At 35.4% G+C, this 25073-nt stretch overlaps 1 protein-coding gene across 1 annotated transcript in view; it reads left to right on the top strand.

Moving 5' to 3' along the window:
- LUZP2 (leucine zipper protein 2) overlaps positions 1 to 25073 on the top strand; it is a 509386-nt gene that overhangs the window by 300809 nt on the left and 183504 nt on the right. The window lies entirely within an intron of this gene.

The following is a 25073-nucleotide window of genomic DNA, read 5'->3' on the forward strand; positions in this document are numbered from 1 at the left end:
TTCTTTAACACAGCTTTAGCTCCATTCCTCTAAATAGGTTGACAAAATAGAATTAGCTGCCAGTGGGAAAATTTTCAAAAAATCTCTGCAGACAGATGCCAAGATGCATAATGTGTCTTACGGGTGGATGATGACCAGGTTCTTTTTCATCAAGAAGGCAGACAACAAAAGTGATCGCCTCTTTAGGAAAATTCAGACAGAACAGTTTTATTTGCCTTTATGAGAATGATTCATTGAATTTATTAGCCAAGTTGAAAAATATTGGGCCACATTTCTATACCATAGCTAAATTATGAGATTTTAGAAATTGGCACAGTCCTGAAAAGTCAACCTAAGAAATACACTTCTGGCTTTAATAAGTAGTAGCCTAGAGCTGGGAGGTGGAGCATAAGTGGGGTCACAGTTGTAAGATTTTACTCTAAATTATCTGTGTTAAAAATATATTTTTACTTTTAATTGAGAGATAAAACCTGGGCTTTTAAACCTTTTTTTTTAAAGTTTATTTATTTTGACAGAGAGAGAGAGCAAGGTAGGGGCAGAGAGAGGGGGAGAGAGAATCCCAAGCAGGCTCTGTGCTGTCAGTTCAGAGCCCTATGCAGGGCTCAAACCCGGGAACTGTGAGATCATGATCTGAACCAAGAATCGGATGCTTAACTGACTGAACCAATTGGGTGCCCGAAACATGGGCCCTGAAACAATCAGTTTCTTCAAAAAGGTTTCAGAAGTTCTGTGGAAATTATATAGAAAATTGAGGAAAAGTTTTACTTTGCCATTTATTTTGTTCACTCAAAACATGTTTATTGTGACCTAGCCACATATCATATCTGTGTTAGGCAATAAACTTAGGTTCTACTTATCCTTACAGTTTCAACTTAAACATCACTTTCACAGAGAAGCCTTCCTTGACCCTTGTACATGGCTTGACTCCTGTAATATATTCTCATTTATCTGTTAATACTCAATTATGTATGCTATCATTATTGCGTGTGTAGTGTTTGTCTTCCCTAATTGTAAGTTTATAGAGATTAGGAGCCATATATGTCCTTTTAATTATTTTAACTCCAGGGCTCATAGTAAGAGCTCTGTATTTTTGGAAAACATTCAAGAGGCATCCATGCAAACAGTGAAAAAGTGAAATAACATTACGTTTAATACCATTTTGTTAAAAAGTACAGTGGACATAGAGGACAGGCAAAACCTGGGTGTCTGGGAATTGTCAAAAGGACTTCATGGGGGAAGTGACTCAGATAAGAGTTGTTTGTTTCTGGGTAGAAAAGGTGAGGTAGGTGTAACTGAAAGTGTAAGAAAATGGAGTCTTCTGGTATAGCATGTTTGGGTAAGTACAGACTGGGGCAGAGGAAGTGCCTGGAAATGACTCTGGACAAGTGGTAGGATCCAGCTTTTGAAAGGCCATCCCTATCACCTATTGGATTCCCAGGTAGGGGTGTGTATATATCACATATCCTTTTGGCTTTAATAAGTGCTATCCTAGAGGTGGGAGGTGGGGCATATATATATATATATATATATATATACACACACACACACACACATATATACACATACACACACACACACATATATAATAGGAAGACCTTGGGGAGAAAAGTGGGAAAATGACAGGTTTCAATTTTTGTCTCGGGAAAAATGCCCCTATAGTGGATTGTGGATGAATAGCTACTTCTGCCTTCAAATATCCAAACACTATATACCTGGAATATATGGACAGCTTAGTCACTTATGTAACTATTGGCATATATGCCTGGAAACTCTTTTGGGAGTCTCCATTTATAATAATGCCTGAATTTTAAAACTTTTCTATTTGGGGCTTTTTATGGATTTTTTTTTGTTTGTATTTTATCTTGAGTGCTTTGCCAATTCACCATTTTGAATTACTTTTCACATTTTATATCTTATAGAACTTCAAACATTTGTGGTATGTAATGTGATTCTGTCTGTTAATTTAATTCATATCACCTGCCTGGAAGCTAGATTTTCCCTTCTCACATTCATCAGAGACATGTTTTATTTTGTTTTGTTTTGTTTTGTTGTTGTTGTTGTTTTCTTTTTTCCCCTTTACAATGACTGACAAGGGAATGGGTACTTTTTTAGTAAGCAATAATATACAAAAAAATTAAGTTGTACAGTTGTTTAACATCTAGGTGTTTCTATAGTAGTATTTTTCACAAAGAAACTCTTTTTTTTTTACTCTAAAACAAAATATGAGCAGAAAATATTACATATAGAAAAATAAGAGTGACAATTCCTTTCTTCCTTTGATGAGTGTTAAATAAAAATTACACATATATTTTATTGAGTGAACAGGAAAGCTGTCTGATGCAGTCATGGTAGCCGAGAGTGAGATTGGAAATAATTCCCTCATTTGACATTTATTGAGTGTTTGATAAATGCAAGAAAAGTAACAGTTTGTGTCCTCCAGGAACTTTCAACCTAGAGAGACAAAGAAGCCTATTAAAGCATGGAAACTATTGTAATAAGTGAATGCACACAGTGGCAAGAGAACAATTGACCTGTGGACTTTAGAGAAAGTTTCATCTGGAAGGTGGCATTAGAAGTATATCATGGGCATGCACAGGAGATTATTTGGCAGAGTCTGAAAATAAACAGCAGAAAATAACATGTCAGACACCATGGATAAGTGAAAATACATGATAGGTTCAGTGACACATAGGGTGTCGTGTGTGTTGGCAGAGGGGGCAGGTTCAAAGTGTTCTTGGAAGGGTAATTTCATATCCATGTAGGAGAGTGCATTAGGCAGAAAAGAAATAGGAACAAGACCTGACTAAAAATGAAATGTAGGGGATTGGCAATGGGATTAGTAAAAAAAAATAAGGATTTAAAAAATCATTTCCAAGATGACTTTGGTGACTGATTGGATAAGGTAATGTGGGAAAAGATGGAGACAAGAACCATCTAGAGATGGCTTAAACACATGACTGGGCAGTGTGTCATAATCCAAGACCAGAGGACATATAGTAAGATGAGCAATTCGGGGACACCTGGGTGGCTCAGCCCATTGGGCATCCACATCTTATCTCAGCTAAGGTCATGATCTCAGGGTTTGGTTTGTGAGTTTGAGCCCCAAGTCGTGGTCTGCCCTCACAGCACGGAACCTGCTTAGGATTCTGTCTCTCCCACTCTGTGCCTCTCCCCTTACTCATGTTCTCCACTCTAAATACATACATACATACATACATACATACATACATACATACATACATACATATATAATAAGCTTAAGATGAGGAAGTCTCATGTTATGAGAGGCATAGGATATTAAGAAGATCCTAGAAGTCACCCAAACCAACCTATTTCTTCAGATCTCTTCAGATCTTTCTTCTTCTATGACAGAAGGAATTTTTAAAATTCAGCAATTAACATTAACTTCAGTGGAAATTCTAAGCCTAGGTAACAGATATGGACAATCAGATTTATGTCCACTTTGCAGCTCATAAATGGATTTGTAAAATAACAAATCAGTGTGTAGATGACCTTGAAATACTTTTAAAACAGTGTTGTAGGAATAATGGTTGGTAAAAAAAAAAAAACAAAAACAAAAAACAAAAAACACCAAGCACTTTCTCTTTTTAAAGGAAGATATGTCTCAAAAATAAGAAATATTTAAAAAGCAGATACAACACAGCATATAGATTGTTTTGTGTACCTGTTTTCTACTCTTGTGAGGTAGATTAGTTACCAATTATCTGGCTAGTTCATTGTCCTATTGCAGTAATTGGCATTTTTTGTGTGGAGTGGCATCCACAAATGTACACATTTCCCAACACTAAACAAGGACCTGGAACCCAGTACATATTCAATAGCTTCTTGTAGAATGAACGAGTGTATGTATAAATATGTGTTTTACTCCAGTTTTCCAGATGCTGTCTGCAGACAATTATATCAAGAGAATTTTCAATTCTAACCACTGACTCATTAATTCAAGATACTATTAACTGTTTTATCAACTTCATTCCCACCTCATCTGACATTAAGCTGGGATCTTACCTTTATCTTTAACCTATTATGAATAACCTTATGATGTTTTTTGCAGTTGAACCTGGCTGGTTGGTGGCCTTCTATTTGCTACTGGCCTTCTCGGAAAAAACAAAACAAAACAACAACAACAAAAACAAACCTTCCAGTACTATCCTAAAACTTTGAAGATTATCTCCTTATACATTTTCAGGTGTTTTTTTTTTTTTTTTAAGCTGCCTGTAAGGGTTAAAGAGCATATTTTCAGGTTTCTTGAATGGACAATATGAAAATAATTTTTAAACAATGATAGTAAATAGGGGCACCTGGGTGGCTCAGTCAGTTAACGTCCAACTCTTGATTTCAGCTCAGGTCATGATCTAATGGTTCATGAGTTCAAGCCCCACATTGAGCTCTGCTCTGACAGTGTGGAGCCTGCTTGGGATTCTCTCTTTGTCCTTCTCTCTCTGCCCCTCCCTCATGTCTCATTCTCTCACTCTCAAAATAAATAAATATATTTTTTTAAATATTATAAAAAATAATGATGATAAGTACAGGTGAGTTGCAGAGAAGTGTAACTGATTGTAGGCCTTCCAAAAATTTTCACTGCATAGCTCATATTAAAAATAACATTAATACCAACAATGTCAATAGAGATATTTGAATGCTTATGATTTAATATTAATAACAAAATAGAATGTAAATTCTGGAGTCACTTCTGTTTACATATTGTGAATTTTTTGTATGACTATTGACAGATTACTTAGTATCTCACCATTGTTTTTTTTTCTTTGAATAATTGGGATAGGATATGTCCTTTATAGGGTTATCATGAGGATTGAATGCAAAAGCATTGCATGAAGTGCTTCACACAGTGTAGAATGGAGCAGACCCTCAGTGGATATTATTTATCTGTTGAAAGATTATTTCCTCTGCTATAGAAATCTGAAGTCAAATTATGATTGTCTTTCTTTTTTGTTTCCTTCATCTGGTAATATTTAACATTGGCCCCCATTTTTCTCCTGTCCTAATTTGAATGGAGCCTAACAAGTTTTTGTCACTGTTTTTAGCCTTCTGAGCAGCATATATGTCATACATTCTCACTTAGGTTTCTTCTTGCATATTTTTACTCATATCTTTTTCTGACATATTCTTATCACAGGAGTGGGTGTGTTTGTATGCATGTATGTACATATTAGGTGAAAGGCTTTCTATTTTTTCCTCTATTTTTTTATTAAAAAAATTCTTTAATGTTTATTTTAGAGAGAGAGTGTGTGTGAGCAGGGGCAGGGGAAGGGCAGAGAGAGAGGGAGAAACACAGAACTTGAAGTGGGCTCCAGGCTCCATGCTGTCAGCACAGAGCCGGATGTGGGGCTTGAACCTCACGAACTGTGAGATCATGACCTGAGTTGAAGTCAGACGCTTAACCGATTGAGCCACCCAGGTGCCCCTTTTCCTCTATTTTTAAAGAAGCTTTATTGAGGTGTAATTGATATACAAATAACTGCAAATACATAATGTGTACAATTTGATTAAACCATTTTCACTATAGAAGTAGCAGACACATCCATCATCTTTTTAACTTTCCTTGTGACCTCCCTTGCTTATGGTAGCAAAAATATTTAACATATCTACCCTCTGAACTTTCTAAGTGCAGCATACAATATTGTTGACTATAGGCCCTATGCTATACAGTAGATTCTTAGATTTAACTCATTGTGCATACTGAAACTGTATCCCTATTCATTGATCAACAGCTCCTCATTTCTCCCTAACCACACAGCCCCTTGTAACCAGTTTCTAGTCTCTGCTTCCATGAGTTTGATTGCATTAAATGCCTCCTATAAGTAGACTTATCTAGTATTTTCTTTCTGTGACTGGCTAATATCACTTACCAAAATGCCCTTAAGTTTCATCCATGTTGTTGCAAATGGCAGAATTCCCTTTTTTTTAAGTTGAATAATATCCCATTGAATGTATATAATACTGATTTCTTTTATCTATCCATTCATCTATCCATGACCAAGTTGTTTCCACAACTCGGCTATTGTGAATAGTACTGGAATGATCAATCATGGGAATGCAGATATATCTTTGAGATCCTGACTTCCAATTATCTTGTATATATATCCACATTGAGATTGCTGGACCATATGGTGCTTCTATTTTTAATTTTGTGAAGAACATCCATACTGTCATAGCAACTACACCATTTTACATTCCCACCAGCAGTGTAGAAGAGTTCCAAATTTTCCACATTCTCACCAACATTTGTTATCTTTTGTTTGTTTGTTTTTGATAACAGCCACCCTGGCTGGTGTGAGTGATATCTCATTGGGGTTTTGATCTGCATCTCCCTGATGACTAGTGATGTCGAGAATTTTTGCATATAACTATTGGTCATTTGTATGTCTTATTTGGGGGAAAAAGTCCATTTAGGTCCATTACCAAATTTTAAATTAGATTATTTGCTTCTCTGATGTTGAGTCTTTTTATAGATTTTGGATACTAACCCTTTATCAGATAGATATATGGCTTGCAAGTTTTTTTTCTTCCCCTTCCTTAAGTTGTTTTATTCTTTTTTCATTCTATTCATTGTTTCCTTTGCTGTATAGAAGTTACAGTGTCTAAAACAATATGGCACCAGTATAAAGACAGGCATATAGACCAAGGGAACAGAATAGAGATCCCAGAATGAAAACCATACATAATCAAGTGATGTTCAACAAGGGAACAAGAATACATGATGGAAAAAAAACATAGTCTCTTCAACAAATAACATTGGGAAAACTATATATCCTCCTGCAAAATAATAAAATTAGATCACTACCTACACCATACACAAAAAGAAACTCAAAATGGATGAAAGACTTAAATGTAAGACACAAAGTGTAAAGCTCCTATGAGAAATCATAGGGGAAAACATTTTGGCATTGGTCTTGAGAATGATTTCTTGCATCTGGCATGGAAAGCATAAGCAACAAAAGCAAAAATATACAGGTGGGGCTACATCAAAGTAAAAGGTTTTCTTTAAATGACATTTTACTCAAGAGTATTAGTTGTAGGTATTATTACCAGAGTATCTCTTTATAGGTTTCCCATTCTTTGTGTTGGTTATTGTTCTGAGTCTCACAAAGTGGCTGATACTGCATTGTTGCTTCTCAGCTCTAATGGCTCTTATTCAACGGATGCCAATATTCTTAAGGATTTTAGCATGTCTACCTCCATGACCCATTACTACTCAGTGATGGATTTAAATCTAGGGTGGTACTTCTCCATATTGCTGCTTATTCATTTTGAGAAACAAATTGGTAAACATTAAAAAAATAAATCCCTGTATTTGGGTGAATGAGGTTTTTTAGTAGCTTTAAGACTGTTGATTTGTCCTTAATTATTATTTTCCTATATGTTGACTTTAAAATGTGTTACAAAATCCTCCTCTTCTCTCTTATTTTTGTTAAGTGAACAAAACTTGAAATATTTGTCATTAGTTGTACAGATATGGTCACAATCATACATATATTCAACAAGTATTTTTTTGTTTCTTTCAGTACATGTCAAGAACTCTTCTAGAGTTAGAAAAACAGTGAAGAACTAGCCAGACAGTATCCTTGTTACCTTGGAGCTTATCTTGGGGCATGGATTTCAGGTAGAAGTAAATGCTGTGAAGTTAATATAGCCAGGTTATATGATGCAGAATAATCAGTGGGACCAGTTGTCATAGTGGGTTTCTCTATGCTACAACATTTTAGCTGAGTCCTAAATAATGAGAAGGAAGCAGCCATATGACAATTTGGGTAGGACATGAGTGTTCTCAGGAAGAATTGAAAGCAAATTTAAAGGTACTGGAATTGCAACAGTCATGGTGTGTCTTAGGAATACCTTTATAACTAAAGAGAAATTAATAAAAAGGTAGTTTGAAAATGATGTGCTTAGAGAAGTGGGAAAGATTTGCATCATACAGGGTCTTACACATCATAGAAAAAAGAAACGTTTTGACTTATATTAAGTGTAAAATGAAATATTATAGAATTTTAAGTAGTCCTGTAGTATAACCAGATATGCATTAACAAAATGATTATACCCATTTGTGAAGAATAAGTTATAGTGGGGCAGTAGCAGAAGCAATAGGTCCAAGTTGGTGACCTCTGCAATATTCCAAGTGAAGAGGACAGTAACTTAGGCTGTGATAGCAACAGTGAAGATGGAGGGAATTGGTCATATGCTAGATAAAAAGGCTATAGTAGTTACTGAAGGTATAGAGGTATGTTTAGATAGATATAAATCAATGATTTCTCCTAATTTTGGGGGATGAGTAAATGATTGGTATCATTTACTGTGATAGAGAAGACTTGGAGGTATTTTTCTTAGAGAAGACATGTAATATTTGAGAAAGTGCCCTGGAAAACAACTTAGAAGATCTGAGTTGTGGTTACTTTTTCTTTAGAAATAGTGTGCTAAGAAATAAGTCACAAAATAACACATCTTACTTTAAGTAGACTCTACTTCCAACTCTAAAGTCTTATAATATGATGAAAATAGAATAAATTACAAACCCCTGTAGTTTTCTCCTTCAAAAGCTCTAAATATATTTTTATGTAATTATCTGATTCTTAGAAATTTTAGAAAATGCTTTTTGTGATGTTCAAGTATATGAAGTTTGTGCTTTCAAACGTTATTATGTATTCATACACAATGCCATAATGAACAACAAATCATCTTCAATTATTAATTATAAAACTAACAAAGGAAGTTATAGTTCTTTACATTTTATGCCAAAATAAAAATTTTGTTATTTTTTTTTTGGTTAATGAAAATACAGGCTTTATATTTCATGTCAGTTTTATCCAGTGAAACTGTGTTAAATTTGATATTTGAAAGACACACCAACACATACATGTGGAATCATGTGTAAAGCAACAAACACAAACACATAGAATTCAGTGCAGAATGTTTTATTTGGAATAGTCTAAAATGTCATGTAATTTTTTCGTGTATTCTAATGTGGGCTCTAATTTAAAAAATTAGAATGAAATGTTTCAATTAAATATTTCTATTAGATAAACCAAGTATGAGAAAAGTGTATATTCCATTTACATCTTCACCTCATTAAGGGCAATAACTTAGTGGGACCATTTGTATTGTCCTAGTCCCTCAAGATCACCCTGATAGCTCCATCAACTTCCCCAAAATGATAGCCCAATCACATTGTACTCAGTTTTCCTCTCGTCCCCATACTCCCCTCTCCTGATCTTCACTCTCCCTATTTTCTCACTCAGTCCGAAAACTGTATCCAGTCTGGTCTTGAGTGTCTGCGCAGGGTTCTGCTTCTAAAAGGCACTACACTTGACACTGTCCTTGGTACTGAAAGGTCAGCCATCAGAATGATTCCACTAAAACATTGAAGACAAAAAGGGTAGAGTCTTTTATTTTCTCAAAGAATAAACAGAATATTTAAGAAAAAAATTATAAATTTTCTTCAGGTGGGGGTTCATTCCAGGTTCATGAGTTTAAAAAAATAATGATGTTTCCTTATCTACTTATTCCACAGTAATCCCATAGGCTAGCCCCCAATTTCTCTCCCTCTTCAATGGGATCAATATTATAGAAAATTCGTACACACTTTGGAGCAGATTCCACTTTCATTGTTTCTTAGAAAAATAGTTTACAGCTTACAACTTCATTATAAATTAATTACATTTAGAAAATCTCTGTAACAGTTGGCTTAAGGAGTGATTTAGGATTTTTTTTTATCTGTCTTATTTTATCTTGGATTGGGTTACTAAGCTCTGAAGACTGGTGTTCTATAATTACGTTCTCATGGATTCTGAATGTGGTTTTAGTAGTTATGTCCCTTTGAGAGTTGGGGCTGACTTAAAGGAAGAGGAAAACTAAATTGACTGTCAGTAAATTGGAAAATCATGCTATCCCTCTGCTGTCAAAAGTCATACAGACGACACGCACTGTGATATATAGAGAGTCCTCCTCAGAGTTGTAAATTCACAGCATACTAGAAAACTTCTCCTAGGAGATTATTAAACTTTTTTTTTCTTCTTCCCATTTTCAGTCCTCTACCAGTTTTAACACCATCTTCAACATATGGCTGGTGTCTTGACAGAAACTTTAATAATAGGACAAGACAAATCAATTGACCACTACAGTATTCACCGTCTTACTCTAAACACCTACTTGACCATAAACTGAAGGGTCTGGAGTTTCACTGAAGGTATTTCTGCAGTGAATAGACATAATTCTTTAGTAATTGAATAGTAAATAGTATTTTAATGCAGTAAGAGAAAAATCTTTTCTAAGCAGGCAACCTGGTTTAGTGTAAGATGTAAGGCAAAGAAATATAGCATTATTTTAGGTAGAACTATTGAAAACTGGGGCGTCTGGGTGGCTCACTTGGTTAAACATCTGACTTGGGCTCAGGTCATGATGTTGCGGTTTATGAGGTTGAGCCACGTGTCAGGCTCTGTGCTGACAGCTTGGAGCCTGAGGCCTAGTTAGGATTCTGTGTCTCCCTCCCTCTCTGCCCCTCCTCTGCTCATTCTTTCTCTTTCTCTCTCAAAAATAAATAAACATTAAAAAAAGAACTATTGAAAACTGATACATCTCCACTTTTGGGCCCCACAGACTTCTGATATTGATGCTTAAGTGAGTAGTCCATAATGTGCAACTCCGCATATTAAAAATATCTTGACATGAGGATATTATCTCATGAGGATAATATCCTCACAAGAGGATGTCAAAATCACATGGAATTCTCCTAATAATATTTACAATGGCATTGTTTTTTCAATTAGGAAACTAATAAAAATCTCCAACAAGGATACAATTATACAAAAAAATATACTTAGGTGGGTTTGATTACCTTTTAAAACAAATGTTGTGGAATATTGGATGATTAATTTATGAATTTATGCCGTCTAGCATATTCAAGTCATGAACCTTGGATTTGTACTATTTAAACACCAGTGAGTATGAATATGCTAGGAACTTGTCAAAGCAAAGTGAGTCAGAACTCACAGGTTATACTGAGAAAAACCAGGTAGATTTCTACCTTCTTGAGGTTCAAGAGTACTTAAATATTTTTTATTTTACAATTTTATTTGTAGAAAAACTAAAAAGTCACTGGGAAAGCTAAAATATTACTTTGTATATTATTTGTTTATTACCAACAATAATCAGCGCAGAATTCTTGCCTACATGGTTCTTACATTCTGGCAGTGGAATCAGATCTGAGATAAATAATTCATAGCATGTTTTTCTTAAGGACCAGCACATTCAAAGATCTTAAAACAGGAGTGAGCATAACAGACAAAAGAAATTATAGCAGGACAGCTTGGCTAGCCCAGGAAGGGTTTGGGACCATGGTACAATCTGAGTCTGACAAGGGAAGTAGGAACCAGACATGCAAGGACTTGTAATGGTATCAACACTGTCTCTGATGATAGGATCTGAGTCTCTGCATTTATAACAGCAAAAAAAAAAAATCCAGTTCTTATCTATATTAATTTATTAGTGTATGTTTGAGAGACCTGGCTTATGGAGAGTCCTTAGTAACTATCTTTAAAACCCAAACCCAGGCTTTGTGGATAACCAGTCAATGTGAGGTACAATCAGAGAAGGACAGAAATGGATTCCCACACTTTAAACTACAGGGATCCACAGGGATCCATACATGAGACAGGACCAAATGAAATGACATTTCAAGTGTGCTATTGAACCGCAACTTATAGGCTTTAATATGCTAATTCTACAAATTTTAGGACAGTCAAAAAAAAAAGGAAGAAAGAAAAAATTGAAAAGAATTAAAGAAGGAAAAGTTAGGATGATAGATGCGTGATGTCCTCATGACTTAACATGGAGAAGGCAAAGGGATAACACTTTAGCACAAGACCCGAATCTAATAATGACTTTTCACCTCTGCTTTTCTACCAGGTCATGTTAACTTTTTAATCTCTCACCGTGATAGGGCATTTCAATCACAATGCATAAACCTTATGGAATGATTGATTTGTTTTTAATATTCAAGACCAATAGCAGCCTAGAGTCTTCTGTGAGTAATTTAAGGTAGTTTTTAAATGGGCTTTATAGAAGTTTACTGTGTTTACTACCCCATTGAGCATATAAAAATTCACCATTGAGAGAGATTTAGAATGGGAAAATGTAATATGATTCGGAATTAGTAATTGGAAAAAAATATTGATATCCCAGTTGTTGATCTCCTGCCTTACAGATACTTTTCACAATAACCATCCCTGTGGCAGAAAAATTTATCTTCTGATATTGCCCTTCTTGCTTAGATTGATATATTTTTATAAGCTTCTGAATGTGTCATAATCTGAACAAATGAAAAAGCAAAATTCAAAACTGTGATGTCTCAGTGTCAAGCCAGTGTTTGTTTTCCCTAAGCCAGAGCTGGAGGAGAGGCAGCTGCCACAAGACCTTCAGGCTGGGCTGGAAACACTGTGGGTAGGCATCAGGGTCAAGAGAGCCATAAAGGAGTCAATTCACTTTTAGCTTCTTTTTAGTTTACCGTGTGTTGCCTGTGACTTAAGATTTGTACAGAGCAACAAATAGGAGGGAAATGGAACTCTGAGATCCTGTGGGTAGGACAGACAATGAGTGGCCCTGGGGTCCAACAGCTAATCAGAGGGGGAGAACAAGGATATTGACAGGTCCTCCTGTGTCTTTTAGAGAAGGAGGCTCTGGCATGATGAAGCCCTGTTAGTTTCCTTTTAGGAAGAGCTATCTGGTTGCTGAGAAAAAAAAAAGCTGCACTGCCAACTACTTTATTCCCTATGAAAAGAGAAGCCGAGGAAAGCAGATACAGCTAAGTAATCAGTTTCAGAGAGCAAATAAAAATTAAATGAAGGAATGAGAATGGAAAGGGGATGAAAATAAGAAAGGGGAAGGGGAAGGGCAGAGAATGTTTAGCAAGACCTTAGCACAAAGCCTGGAAGTAAAGTAAATGTAAAACTCCAGGGTAGGGAAAAATATCTTAAAGGTAGGACGTAGGAAGAAGCACAGCTCTTCTTTTACAAAGAAACGTTTTTAAATTTCAGAGTCACTCTTTGAAAGTACCTCTAGTTGCACAAAGAGAAGTGAGGCTGGAATCTTAGCGTTAATTGATGGTAGTCATTGCTGTGACGAGGTCACTCCTGAAGCAGGTAGATACTGGAATGAATGCATATATATCAGGAGAAATATTGGTAAACTACAAACCAAATGAAAGAAGAGTATTTGACAGTTGTTAAAGTTTCTAGAGAGGAACCTGATCACCTAGAATTTTAGACAGCATGTATGTTACTTTATTGGAAGGATGCCTTTAAATAGAATTTTTTAAGTTCATTTATTTATTTTAAGAGAGAGAGAAAGAACAAGAGGGGAAGGGACAGAGAGAGGGAGAGACAGAATCCCAAGCAGGCTCCACGCTGCCAGTGCAGACCTGAGGCGGGGCTTGAACTCAGAAACCGTGAGATCATGACCTGAGTTAAAATCAAGAGTTGGATGCTTCACCAACTGGGTCACCCAGGCGCCCTGGAGGGCCACCTTTATTTTATTTTTTTAATTTTTTTTAACATTTATTCATTTTTGAAAGACTGAGAGAGACAGAGCACAAATGGGAGAGGGCTAGAGAGAGGGAGACACAGAATCGGAAGCAGGCTCCAGGCTCCGAGCTGTCAGCACAGAGCCCGACACGGGGCTCAAACCCATGAACTGCGAGACCATAACCTGAGCTGAAGTCAGCCACTCAACCGACTGAGCCACCCAGGCGCCCCTAGAGGGACACCTTTAAAAAGAGAATGTCGTGATATTCTAAGTGAGCATGATTTGATCGTGTGATTTGATTAGCCTAGGGTTAACAGCAGACACAAAGTTCTTGGAGACATACTTGTGGATAGATGAAACTTACATATTATTTGAAGTGTTTTTCATTTTAGTGTTTCCTAGAGGAAATTAGATTTCTCATAGAAGATAGAGTAGCATTAATGTTTTAATAGATTTAAAGACTCAATAATTAACAAACCCAGTAGGAAAAAAAAAATCTGACTTGGTCAATGATAATTAAAGCCTCTCAAATAATTTAAATATAAATTTTGAAAGGAAAAAAATTAAAAAGAAAGTAAAGCCTGTGTATTTGGTTCTGTTGCAGAACTACTTCTATGACATGAATGTTGATTTTTTTTCTCATTTAAAACACTTTGATAGCCTTCAGGCTTTATCTCAGGGGTTACTTCCTCCTCATCAATTTCCATCATTTTGAGCCCCATTTTTCTTCCTTGTTTTTGAGTTAAGCTCCCTTTTATATCTTTACTTCACTGTCCCTGTAATTCTCCTAACCTAAAACTTCTCACACCAGATTGTAATTGACCATTTATTTGCTTATAATAGCAACTCAACTGAGGGTCAAGGCCAAGTTCACCTCACTGCTCTGGCTATAGTGAATGACACAGAGAAGACACAAGAAAATAATAAATGGCAATAGTTAATATTAATAGAAAGCTAATTATATGTCAGATATTGTTATGAAGGGTACAAAACCATTAAATTATTCCAAATGCACAACTCTAAAAAGTAGGTACTATATTTATCCCCATTTTAGATATGAATAAACTGGAACTTTGTGACCTGTCTAAAGTCTTGCTATTTATAAGAAGTAAAGCTGCAAGTCAAACTCAAGAGGTCTGTTTCCAGACCTGTGCTCACAACTGTTGTGTTGTTACTCTCTTACATTGAGGAAATGAAGGGGCTGAGTGCCTAGCACTTACCATGTTATATTGGTATCCTTTCTCTCTGTATCATCTATGGCAGTAAAAACTCTTCAGGAGCAAAACATCTCATTCATGTGTGTTGTACCATTGTGGCATAATGCCTAGTTCATGGTTTGAGTTCTTAAACTCAAAAGGTAGAGCAATTATATAAACTTTATCTGGAGAGGTTTGACATAGAAAAGTGCATTGGATTCATGTGATCTGTATGGGGTCACTTCTGTAGGCATTGTTCTTGAGAAAAATTAGGATCTTAAATAAGACTTATATGTCTGAAGATGGAGTTTTGGAAAAACGTCACAAGCTCACTTTAGGAAGCCAGAACAAGATGCACAGTACATACTCTTTAAAAGAAAGAATATATCCCATAGTATGTATCTTTAAAAAAAGAAAATTTAGGGAATGAATGAATGATCTTAATTATGCAAGAAACTTACAATGTTAGTAATAGACTATCTCTTAAGATTAGACGTAAAGAAGAGTTTAGGGGGGACGCCTGGGTGGCTCAAGCAGGTAAGCATTCAACTATTGACTTCGGCTCATGTCATGATCTCACAGTTTGTGAGTTTGAGCCCTGGTCATGCTTTAAGATGACAGTGCAGAACCTGCTTGAAATTCTCTCCCTCCCTGTGTCTCTGCCCCTCCCCCATGCTTTCTTTTTCTCTGTCTCTGTCTCTCTCTTTCTGTCTCTCTCAAAATAAACAAACGTTAAAAAAAAAGATTTTGGGACTAGGAGTCAAGCACAGACATGTTTGCTATGAAATTGTAGCATGTCTTTTAATGAATATAGGAATTCATTGCTATTGTGTGCACCTTTTATCTTTTAAACAAAGGAAACTAGTTGTAGTGAGAAGAGAAAGTCTTTGAAAATGCTGGGAAAAAACAAAGTAAAACCATTTCTTTTCCCTTTTTTCTGTCTGCTAAAGCAGTGTCTATCATGCATAAATCTTTCGTACAATAATGTGTGTATTGTGTGCATACTGGCATTCAAGATTTTGGGAGGAGGTCAAGAAATGTCCAATAGAAGATTGTCTCAATGAGGAGCATGTCAGGATATTTATTGATAGATCTCTAGTGCCTACAATAGCAGAAGGCATATATTACATGTAAGATAAATACATGTAGAATTAGTAAATGAATGCATACATAAAATATGAATGTGTCCATCCCTTAAGAGCTTTTACTTAGAATTGGATATGATACAACAGAATACTTGCTATATGTAATAGAATGAAAGAGAAATCAAATCTGTCTATTGAGTAATGAAAGCCATCTTGGAGGAAATGGACCTTGAGAAATGAATTTAAACAAAATATTAGAGGAAATTCCACAGTAGAATGTTATCAGTTGACTTGGCATGGACTTATTAAATGATCATATTATCCTCTATAATAGCCTTGACCCCCAACCAGAAGAAAAATGAAATAATAAATAGCAAGTTATTTTGCCCACTCATAGGGAATGAATGTGTGCTTAACATAATGAAACAGATGTTATAATAAATATAACAGCTATTATTTTTCTAAGTAGGGGTTCCCCATTTCAAAAAACGTGCTTTGGAAATACAAAATAGAATATATTACACTTAGTTTTCTACAATATATTGTTAAGGATCCATTATTTTTTTTCATTCAGAAACAGTGGAACATAACTTCGAAAATAAGCAAAAATGGCAAATAATGCAAAGTCATTAGAATCCATGGCAACTAAAGATTGAAAAAATAGTTTGGTTTAAACAAAATTTGTATATAATTAGAAAAAAATTAGAATATGTTTGTGTCTTATAAAGTGCCTTACTGTAATGTCTAAGAGAGAAGTTTCAAAAATATTTACAATAATATTATTAGAGTTTAAATATAAATAAATAAAATAGAGTGAGTTGGTTGTACTTCAGTATCTTATATTATGACCATGGTTTAATGGAGAGAACACTCAACTTGGAAGCCAGGAATCTGGATGGATTCCAATCCCACTTTTCTGACAAACTCGTTGGGTGATTTTTGGACTAATCACTTCACCTCCTTGGCTTCATTTACCTTAACTGTAAAAAGAAGTTGAATCAGGGAATCAACCCCTGAATAATATCTTGTAATAATGTGTTGTGATCTTCTCATTATAGCCATTATTAGCAAGAGAGAAATTAATGCAATGACATAGAAAAAAACTAAAAGCATATATAGTATTTAGAATAGAAATAATAATAACTGAACCCTTTGTTGTAAACTAGCAAATTGTATCAAATTGGCAAATTGGAGAAATGGGAAACACTCAGTAATGGTAGAACAAGAGAGTATTCTGAAAGGTAACATTCACCAAACCAATGGCAGTTGGTAAAATAAAAACATCACTATTACAAAATTTTGCTGAGCAAAATTTGTTTCAAGTAAGTTTTATTTAGTTTGTTGAAAATGCGGTTTGTGCATTTTCACTCTTAAGGTTGTGCATCATTGCAAGAGTTCTGCAAAGGTTGAGACTCATAGTCTGGTTGCCTAGTTAGACAGCCACAAGCAGAGATTCTTTTCACTGTAACACAAAAGTACCCAAACTTGAATGTCAATCGGAATCATTTGGGGGCACTTTTATTTAGAAAAAGAGAGAGTGGGAAAGAGCAGTTCATTTCTGGGCTTTAGTCCAGAACAAGTGAATCAGAATTTGCAGGTGATGGAGCTCAGATGCCAGTGTTTTTTGAAAGCTTCCTCACCCTTGATTTCATCGTGCAGACGAATAGAGGAACCACTGCAAACTCATGGCACCCCCTCATATAAGCATTTAATGAATTCAGCAACAATTAAATTTAGGGACAGATGGCACAGCTGACCACTTTAACCAATCCCAGTAGGATGGGGACAGCTATTGTGGTCAACCTCAGTTTCTTTTTGAATAGATACATAGGAAATGGTCTGGTTTACTATCTCATGAGGTGAATAAATTATTTGCATTAATAACATACATTTATGGTTCCTTAAAATGCCACCTCTTTTATACTTAGTAGAATTTTACATTTTATTAAATGTTGGAGATTTAAAGCTACAGCATACTTTCATCGTCTAATGTAAATTTTCCAGTCTGCAGATAATAAAATTAAGGATTAGAAAGTGAAAATGGCTTGCGTATGGTAACAGGGTCAAACATTTGCAGAGCTAGATCAGGATCCAAGTTTCTTAATGCCCATTTCATTATACATTAAATCTTGTTGCCCCTGATATTTCATATTCCTAGCACGGAAAAGCCTGAAAATGTAACTGTTATGAAATTTGGCATTTGCAACATCAGAATCTTAAATTCCTTAATATAGAATGGATTTCTGCATATTTGTGGCCAAAGTAATGTGTATCTTATTGATGTGTATTAAGCTTCTAATTGAATGTTTACCTATTACAAAGTTTAGTAATTTATTTACTTTTGCCAAAAATACTTATATGAGTTATCAATCCAAAAGCTATTCATAAAAATTTCACTCTGAAGTTCTGAAGAAAGATACAAAGAAATCTTAATCAGGTCATATTGCCCTCCAGATAGGAATGCAGATGCCATGTGGCACTCTCAATATTGCAGTAGTTACTAACATGTTCTTTGCAATCAGAGTTGGGTTGAAATTCTAGGTATTCAACTTTCAAAGGGCTAGAGCTATAGTGATCACACACCAGTTACTTAGCGTGGATTTTCTCAAAATCATATAGATGATGATGTTAACAATAAGTATCTGATTTAAGCATTGATGAGGATCAGGTGAGAAACAGGGTAGCAGGCGGGGAGGGGGTATGTTTTACCCCATTGCCAACCATAGAGTAAGCACTCACTAACTGGCTACTTTTGTTAATATTGTCAATAATTATCAAGCCTTCAATCTTGTTTACTCCAAATAGTATTTAGAGAAACGTCAAATAGGTTGAAAATGTAGTATTTAAAAATCTGATTTCCCAATTAGTGAAGTGAAATTGTATCAAACTTGATAGAGACCAAAGAGGTTGATGTGGATTATCCCAAAGTAAGGGATAGGGGATTGGAGCCTGAGCTAAGAAAACAGGGTGGTCACATGGGAGGGAAGCAAGTACAGGAAGTTGGAACTTCTGCGGAATGAGGATTTCCCCTGTAGACAGGCAATGATAATAATAGGAGATTGCCCATATACAGGGGCATTGCTCAGATAATTAAATATGTAAGTTAAAGGGAGGCAGGTTTCTTACTGTCTGAGGTGGAAAAGAATAGAACCTGTAATGTTAAATTATAATTGGAATAGAACCATGTGTAAATATATATACGTGTGTATATATATGTATACATATATACACACACACACACCAAAGGGCCTGGGATCAGTGATGCACCAAAAGCTATGAGCCCACCTAAAACCCAAATCTCGTTTTCTAGATACTATTTTCCAGTATAAAGAATTAAGATTCCGGGGCGCCTGGGTGGCTCAGTCGGTTAAGCGCCTGGGTGGCTCAGTCGGTTAAGCGTCCGACTTCGGCTCAGGTCACGATCTCACGGTATGTGAGTTCGAGCCCCGCGTCGGGTTCTGTGCTGACTGCTCAGAGCCTGGAGCCTATTTCGGATTCTGTGTCTCTCTCTCTCTCTGACCCTCCCCTGTTCATGCTCTGTCTCTCTCTGTCTCAAAAGTAAATAAATGTTAAAAAAAATTTTTTTTTAAAAAGATTCTTTGGAGAAATAACTAATTACAGGGGAAATACAAGGTGAACCTAGAACATCTCATTGTGCTGGTAAATAAAAAGTTGCTCAAATAATGAGTGCAGAATAGGAAAGCACACAGAAGCCTGTGTGAATAGGTCAGCTGGCTAAATGTGGGACAAATCAAGCATCAAAATAAATATTGATAGTATTAGGTTATAATCCATTAAAATGATAGGAAACCATGAAAACATATTAGTATGGGGAAAAGGAAAAATGGGAGATGGAGGGCAGGAGAGGAGGGAAGGGAAAGAAAGGTAGGGGATCTGAAAGACCAAGCCTTCAACCCAAAGAGACTGCAGAAATTATTGAGTAAGCAAAAGAATGCTTACCAATATGTTCATGGTGGTCACATTAATAGTGGTAGAATTTTCAGTATTTTTATTGTGTTCTTTTATATATTGTTTGCATTGTTTACAATGAGCATGAATTATTTATGTAGAAAAATATGCTATGTTTATCAAGAAAGAAAGAAAGAAAGAAAGAAAGAAAGAAAGAAAGAAGAGAAGGAAAGGAAGGGAGAAGGAAGGAAAGGAAGGATGGAAGGATGGATGGATGATGGGAAGCTTGAGGATTGGGACATTTACATGGTCCTGAAATCCTTCTCCCCAAAGTATCTATTATTTACAAAAGAAAAAAGTAATTTTATAGTAGAGAAGCCTGGAATCAAAGCTAATATCACCACAAAGGAACATATCAAATTCATGTGTCATTTTATAGGATGCAATTAGAAAAACACAGCATTATCTCTGTGATCTTTCTTTCAAAGTACTCTTTAATCTTATCAAAAGGAAATACCAGACAAGCCCAAGATAAGAGACATTCTACAAAATAACTGGTTTATAATCCTCAAAAATATTGAGGTCTTGAGAGGATTGAAGGAAACTAAAGAAACCTGAAAACCCATGCAAAATATACTTCTGGACTAGAAGGTTTTATAATGATATTATTGGGAAAATGGAAAAAAGTTGCGTGGAGTCTAAAGTTCGATGGTAACAATGGATCAGTGATTTTTTTTTTAATTATTATTCTTGTATTAAGGTTTCTTTGAGAAGACCCTTGTTAGAAAATGAACACCAAAATATCTGTGGTCATTATGTTAGCCACTAACTCTCAAATGGTTAAAAAAATAAACTTTTCTTTAACTCTACTTGGGATTTTTATTACCTTCCATGTCTTTCAATATAAAATTAATAATAATAATGACAGCGTCAACAGTAACAGAACACCCACGAGTGAAAGCTTGTGAACTGATCAAGAAGAATTGTGGGTAGAATTTAAATCCTTCCATGTCCATCCCATCTAAAATGCGTCTATGTCCTACCCTACTTTCCCTGCCCTCTGAAATTTCTGATACAGAGAAGATCTCTTATATATCATATTTATCTTTTTTTTTTTTTTTTGCTTTTCTTTACAGGCATAAGCATACAAATTTCTAGTTAATTGACTTACTAAACTATATTAAATAAGGGGTTTATGTCTGAATGCACAAGGTTTTTAGACATAAAGGTAGACCTAAAATGCAGAGGTTTTAGGTGTACTTGCACAAGAGGAGGTGACTCAGAATGAATAGAGTGTTGGCTAAGGCTTCTGAAGAGATAGGATGGGATACGCACCTTCCGACTGGTATTTATGGATTGAGACCCAAAAAGCTGTTAAAGAAGGCCATTTTTAACTAACGACCTGTGAAATGAGGACAGAAATGTGATATTGGAACAAAATGATCAGGACTGTGGATAAAATACCAGGACGACTACTGCTCTACATTTAAAAATGATCTGTGGGAAAATAATGTCTCCAACAGGAAATCATGTAACTGGAAACACAGGATGGTTTACCTCACAGTGGATGGATTCTGGTCTTGAGGATAGAGAGGAAATTTTAAACTCCAGCTTTGGCTAAATTGCTTACATTATGAACGGCTCAGTGTCTTTATCTGTAAAATGGACTCAACTTGTGAGTCGTTGTTTTGAAGCTAAATGATTTGGAGTATGAATCGCTCTGCTTGAAATTTCTAGTCATATGTGCTTAAAATACAGCAATGCCCTCCACTGCTTCCCATGTTTAGTACAGTGCTTTCTCATCATCAGTGTTTGTGTTTGATCTTCGCAATACCCTTTTGAGTAGTAACCTAATCTCTTCCAGATAAAGAAACTAGACTAGATACAGTCGCATGATATTTCTGCATAAGGGCAATAAGGATAATACCAGATAATACGTTTTGAACATATATGCATCAGGTATGATACTATTCCTCATATCATGAAATCCTATTTATTATATGTTATTATTGCCCCCATTTAACATGTGCTGTAACCAAAGCTTAGAAGAAAGTTAAGTAATTTTGCTAAGATTGCCATTGCTGGTATATCCCAGAGCAAAATGAAACTACATCTATCTGATACCGTAATTCAAGGAATTATTTCATTCTATTGGCCTTCATGTGGAAAAATGGGCATATTGTGTCATTACTGTTCATGACAAAAATCCCAATTTTTCAGTATTTAATAGTTTCATAAAATATTCATATATATTCTCATTCGTTTTATTCTTAGAAACTCATGAGGGAGATGTGGCTCAGTTTATTTTAATTTGGTTTTTGATATAAATTGAGACTCAGATAAATTAAGTCACTTGCCCAAGATTGTAGATTAGCTGAGAGATAGTTCAAGGCTTCTGCTTCTAAACATAGGGCTCTTTCCCAAGCTCTGTTCTCTTTGCATTTTGGTTATGAATGCCTTTCTTACTAAGAGCTCATATGTTGCATGTTTGAAAGTAGTACCAGGCATCTGGCTTTTGTTCCTAGGAAATAAGCTGCAAGCATTTCCATTCATTTTTGTGGCTGATAATTTTGACTTATTTCCGAGATTTTTTTTAAAGAGGTAGTTTTCCTACCCAGTTATTAAATTAAGCATCTTAAATGTGTATTTATTTTCCATTTTAAATTTCATATAACATCGTGAGATAATACATCAGGGTTTTCTTTTGTTTTAATATGTTGGGACCACGGACACTGAAAGAATGAGAGAGGATTTGGACTCTCTCCTTCAAAAAAGGTGTGTGTTCAAAAAGGATTACTTACAGTTTTAGGGAGTTTCCATCAAGCCCATACTTGTACCTCAAATGAAGAAGAACTTACCTTTTACATCCCTACCACCACCACTGCTACCAACTTTTAGCATTTATGTCCCAGGCATGGTTTAAAGGTGTTATACTTGATATTTCATTTTGTCCTAATGACAGCCATCTGATCTAGTTACAATTACCATTCCAATTTTATATATAAGGGAATCAAGTTGTGGCTTGTAGTCTAATGAGTATTTTTCAAAATTATCATATCTGTATTCTGTGTATAATTATCCTTCATTTTTGTGTACATATTCTTCTAAATGGCTTATTAAAATGTTGATTCCAACTGGTCTAGAAATGATCCTCTAGAAACTCCATTTTCTGTACTTATGTGCCTTTAGGGAAAAACATCTTTATTGCAAACTTGATTTTTGATCACCAGTCTGGTTTCATTGATAGTATACTCTGAAATAAGGCCCTTGCAAATGGATTAAATATCTTTGTTCTGTTTTTTATATCATTTTGTGTTAGGAAACCATCTATTTTTAGAGGAGTTAAACCTTCTAGGCTGCAGAGACTGAAATACTATGAAAAATGGTGCTAAATATAATCAAGCCAAGTTATGAATCATTAATGTCCCAAATTGCATGTGCTGCTGAATTTAGTACTGTAATACAATTCAATATTGATGAGAAAAATCCTTATGCTTTTATCTTTATGGAATCCTTTGTCACTGCTAAATGAACATCACAAATGTTCCTGAAGGCAGCCTGATGACTTATCTGATCATAGGTGTGTTACTGTTCAACGATTCCTTTCCTTTCAAAGGATATGAATTCCCCTGAAACTAACTCAAAATTGAAGACACCATACATTCCAGGGATACCTTTGTATGACAGTCAAATTATAGTGGTCTGTGTTTGTTCTTGTATTATCTTTCATGATCCAGAGGAGGGAATCAAAGTGATAGTGAGTTAGGCAGAATATAAATGGGGATAAGTCTTACTCTTATTCTTGATACTTATAACATAGCCTAGTAATATAATTAGAACATTTTGGATGTAAACCATGCCTCAAATCTCTATTGATTACTTACTCAAAGATCATGGCATCTAGCCCTTGTCATATGTTGTCACAGAGAAAGAAGAAAAATGATTCACTGTTCCTTTTTAATAATACTGATAAATTAATAAAGATGACAAATATTTCTTAATTTCACCTAACAGCACCTTGAATATGTGTCGGGAAAAGAGTGATTTCTTTTTCTCAGATTATATTTAAATAGTAATCTTTTTAAAAATATTTATTATTATTTTTAATTTTGAGAGAGACAGAGAAAGAGACAGTGAGAGCAAGCAGGAGATTAAGCAGGAGAAAGGCAGAGAGACAGGGAGAGAGAGAATCCCAAGCAGGCTCCAGACTGCCAGCACGAGCCCCACTTAGGGCTTAAACCCAGTACTGTGAGATCATGACCTGAGCTGAAATTAAGAGTCAGATGCTTAGCCAACTGAGCTACCCAGGCGCCCCTAAATATCAATCTTAAGAAGCCAAGAGCCCTGGATCTCCATACTGTTAGCTTAATCAAAAAAAATAATATCCTTCAGTCTTTTAATCTTCAAATACTTTTTCTGATAATGTGTACATGCCCTACCCTTAGGCTTAACACAGAGTAAGGTTCATACCGGTTCAGGACAAACGTCAGTATGCTCTGAAACAGGAGCACACCAGAAAAAGGTGTAGCTTAATAGAGGGAAGATTTGAAAGAGGCCCAGTGGTCCTCTGATGCTAAATTATCTTTTATTCAGAGCTTTGTTCAAATTATAAAGCTCTGTAAGAATCAGAAGAAATGATAATATGCAGGAGTAGGAAATTATCTTACTAATTATCTAAGTCCACAGTCCTCTTTGATGAGAAACCCTAGATGAGTTGCTTAAATCAGTGATTTCTTAGTCCTATATGATAATAGCATCAACTGTGAAGCTTGTAAAAATGACCTACACTCATGCCTCTCCCTTGAATATTCTGTTTCTGGACTCTCTCTACTCCTGAAAAATTTATTCAGAATATTTGGAGATGGAGTTTAAGAATTGTATCTTTTTTTTTTACTTATTTAAGATCCACAGTGAATCAATATGCAAAGTAACATTGATTCTCCCAAGTCTACACATGTATTACAAATGACAAATAAATGACAACAGAAAAAGCATATATCCAAGGACCAGATATTTAGGTCAAGTCTCATTTCATGTCCTTTTAATAAACTGAGTTATCAGTGTCATTCTATCTACAAAGAGCCATAAATTTCCTAACCAAAATGTTAGATCAGCACTAGCCAAAAGGCTCAATTTTTCTGCAGGTTGATAATAAATACCATCATGCAGGTTGTCTATTGGAAATTTTGTCATTGGGTTTCATATGCCATTGTCTGCTCCTAGTTCCTGTGAGAACAATGTAGTATACAGTAATGACTTTGGGTCAGAAAGGGTTTTTGTATGGGGCAGATATGGTCTGTAAAAAGAATTCAAAGAAATGTGAGGCAGTAGC

This window comes from Prionailurus viverrinus, chromosome D1, assembly GCF_022837055.1.
Source record: "Prionailurus viverrinus isolate Anna chromosome D1, UM_Priviv_1.0, whole genome shotgun sequence".
Classification (NCBI taxonomy): Eukaryota; Metazoa; Chordata; class Mammalia; order Carnivora; family Felidae; genus Prionailurus; species Prionailurus viverrinus.